Source organism: Pinus tabuliformis, chromosome 7, assembly GCF_031772625.1.
Source record: "Pinus tabuliformis cultivar Carrire ecotype Pingquan chromosome 7, CPIR1, whole genome shotgun sequence".
Lineage (NCBI taxonomy): Eukaryota > Viridiplantae > Streptophyta > Pinopsida > Pinales > Pinaceae > Pinus > Pinus tabuliformis.
The window spans coordinates 1,100,828,414-1,100,832,044 of NC_142293.1; the positions used below are offsets into that span (position 1 = coordinate 1,100,828,414).

Consider the following 3,631-nt stretch of genomic DNA (forward strand, 5'->3'; position numbering starts at 1 on the left):
TTAAAATAATTTTCTTTCTTTCTTTCTTTGACATTTTGTTTAAATTTAAATCCAATAATTTTCAAATACCAATTTAAACAATATTTTATTAATATTAAAAGAAAATTGTTAGATAAAATTCCCTTTTCCAATTTTTATTATTATTAATATATAATTAATTTTTTTTTTTTTATATAAATTCCCTTTTTCCAAATATATAATTCTTTTTATATTATATTAACAATTTACCAAGATCAGACCTAGTATCATGATTCTATAATCTCCCAATAACACTTAAGTCATTACAAAATTCAACTTTTCAAAATATTTTACCTAGATTTAGGCCTAGTATCATGATTCCAAAATGTCCCAATAAGACTTGGACATAGATTTAGGCCTAGTATCATGATTCCAAAATGTACCAATAACACTTGGACATGATAAGGCATTGCAAAATTCAACTTTACAAAACTAAAAGGAAACACTCTCCCCACAATAATTATCATGATTCTATAATCTCCCAATAACACTTAAGTCATTACAAAATTCAACTTTTCAAAACATTTTACCTAGATTTAGGCCTAGTATCATGATTCCAAAATGTCCCAATAAGACTTGGACATAGATTTAGGCCTAGTATCATGATTCCAAAATGTACCAATAACACTTGGACATGATAAGGCATTGCAAAATTCAACTTTACAAAACTAAAAGGAAACACTCTCCCCACAATAATCATACATGATCATGGTGTATTGAAACATATGTCCAGTGGAGGATAGAGCTCAGCTCCAACTGCGCTAGGGATTTCTTACGGAGTGCTCTCCTCATATCAGGTTGAGTCGATTCCCCAGCATCTCATAACCAGAACTCATAACCAATGAGAAATGGAAACCAATTATTGAAACTCACAACTGGAAACCATGTATCTGAGCTGTGCATGGCTTGAGGAAGAAAAGGCAGTGGGCTGGGCAGTTTGGCAGGCAGGCAAATTTAGAGGAGAGTGATGGAGCTCACCCACCATTCATCTGAGCTCTACATGGCTTGAGGAAGAAAAGGCGGTGGGCTGGGCAGGCGGGCAAATTTAGAAGAGAGAGCGATGGAGCGCACCCACAATGCCAATTAGTAGTCTGGTTATCGGCATCGGCATAAGTTATCCCTCAACTGTCATTTTAGGCCATAAACATAAAGCTATTATGGTAGGAGCATAATGTTGTTGAGAAGATTGCTTTCCATGTCCAGAGGCGCAACCTATACAACATTGGCATTGGCAATATGCCATTAAGGATCCAGAGGAAGAATCGTCTCCGTCTTCGACTGTCATCATGTATGTTTCATCTCTGTTGCCATCACCATTACCTTTACTTTCAAGGTGCCAAATCCAATTGCACTACCTCTATCAATTGCGCGTGTAACTACGTGGATGACATCAAAAGATATGTGCGTGGATTTATAACAACAGTATGTAAGAAAGACAGATTGAAAGAGGCGCTGCCCATGTTGTCACAGCCAACAGACGGCAGTTGGGCTGACTACTACTGTTCGCTGCTGCGGGAATGCCTCAAAATGCAGGCTGTGCCAGAAGCCAAACAGGTGCATGCACACACAATCCAAACTGGGTTTATTTCAGGAGTTTCTATCGTCACCTTCCTCCTAACCATCTATTCGAAGTGGGGTTGTTTGGTAGATGCACGTCAACTGTTTGACGAAATGCTTGAACGAAATTTGGTCTCGTGGACTGCCATGATTGCTGGCTATGTTCGGCGTGGGATGAACGAAGAGGCTTGGATGCTGTTTTCCACAATGCAGCTAACGGGAATACAACCCAATGAGTTTATATTTGCCACCGTGCTTCCAGTCTGCGCTAACTTGGTGTCGTTGCAGCGAGGGAAAGTGATTCATCAGAGAGTGATTAGATGTGGGCTCGAGTCTGATGTGTACGTGGGAAGTGCCCTTGTAGATATGTATGTTAAATGTGGGAGCATAGAGGATGCACAACACGTGTTTGACAAAATGCCTACAAGGAACTTGGTGTCGTGGAATGCAATTGTTGCCGGATGTGCCCAGAATGGGTATGTTGATGAAGCTCTTCGGCTCTTTTGGGAAATGCCGGAGCGGAATGTGGTTTCCTGGAGTGCAATGATTGCAGGGTATACTAAGAATGGGCAGTTCGACAAAGCCCTGGAGATGTTCAGGCAAATGCAGCTCACCGGTGTGAAGACTAACGTAATTACGTTCGCAAGTGTTTTACCAGCATGTGCCAGCTTGGCAGCTCTAAAGCGAGGCAAGGAAGTCCATGAAGGCATAATTCGGTGCAAAATTGAAGAGAATGATTTTGTGGAAACTGCTCTAGTAGACATGTATGCCAAATGTGGAAGTATAGAGGATGCATCCAAAGTGTTTGACAAAATGTCAAAGCAAAATGTGGTTTCATGGAATGCTATGATCGTAGGATATGCCATGCACGGATGTGCTGAGGATGCTCTCCAACTATTTGAAAGAATGGTGATTTCTGGCATAAAGCCAGACCGTGTGAGCTTCATTGGTGTTCTCTCTGCATGTTGTCATGCTGGCCTAGTGGATGATGGGTGGCAATACTTTCTTAGCATGGATCAACATTACCAGATTAAACCTACAGTGGAGCATTACTGCTGTATGGTTGACCTTCTTGGCCGCGCTGGCCGTCTACATGAAGCCCAAGACTTGATCGGCAAAATGCTGGTGAAACCTGATGCCGCTGTGTGGATGACATTGCTTGGTGCATGTAGAGTCCACACCAATGTTGAGCTAGGGAAACATGTTGCGGAACACCTTCGTGAGTCGGACCCTACAAATTCTGCTCACTATGTACTACTGTCAAACATATATGCAGCAGCTGGTAAATGGACTGACAAAGAAAAGGTGAGAAAATCGATGAAACACTCGAGAATAAAAAGGATGCCGGGATGCAGCTGGATTGAGGTTAATAACAATGTGTATACTTTCCAAGTAGGGGATAACTCACACCCACAAACAGAAAATATATAAGAAAATCAATAGGCATTGTCTGAGCAGATGAAGGAAGGAGATGCACCCAACATGATCTTTTGTGTGTATGATGTGAGAAAAAGGCAGAAACAGCATATCTTCTGCTACATAGAGGAAAGCCAATTTTCAAGTTTGCGCCTTTTGACATATACCTAGACAACCTATCCTAACAAAATTTTGTTGCAGCAACATTTTAATCCATCATTCCAAAAAATGCACAACGCTGTACGTTTCCTTGGCGATTCTAAGTTAGAAAAACCATCTGCATAAACTTGAGGGGCAAGAAGGCTCTGAATTGGTACCCAGATATAGGTTTTCTTGGTTTTTAGAGGCGTGTTATTTGCAGCTCCAGTTCATTGCTTTTTGCTTAAGTTTCACGCAAACTTGGAATTTGACAATCACCTATGCTCGTCAACATAAATTTTGATGATGGTTTCATATTTCACCAGACTATTCTTAAATGTCTTTGCTCTATACATGGGATGCATCCCCTATTGAGGATAAGAGGTCGGAGATGTCCCCAACTTTACAAAAAACACAAGGGTTGGCAACAAGACATCTCGAGGCTGTCTCTTGTTCAAAGGGGATATGGGAATGTCCTTCAACCTGCACAGGAGACACTCAA

The 3,631-nt window shown here is 40.9% G+C and overlaps 1 pseudogene; it reads left to right on the top strand.

Moving 5' to 3' along the window:
• The first annotated feature begins 671 nt into the window (after positions 1-671).
• Positions 672-3,334, top strand: LOC149251394 (pentatricopeptide repeat-containing protein At2g13600 pseudogene; annotated as a pseudogene).
• Positions 3,335-3,631: the final 297 nt, after the last annotated feature.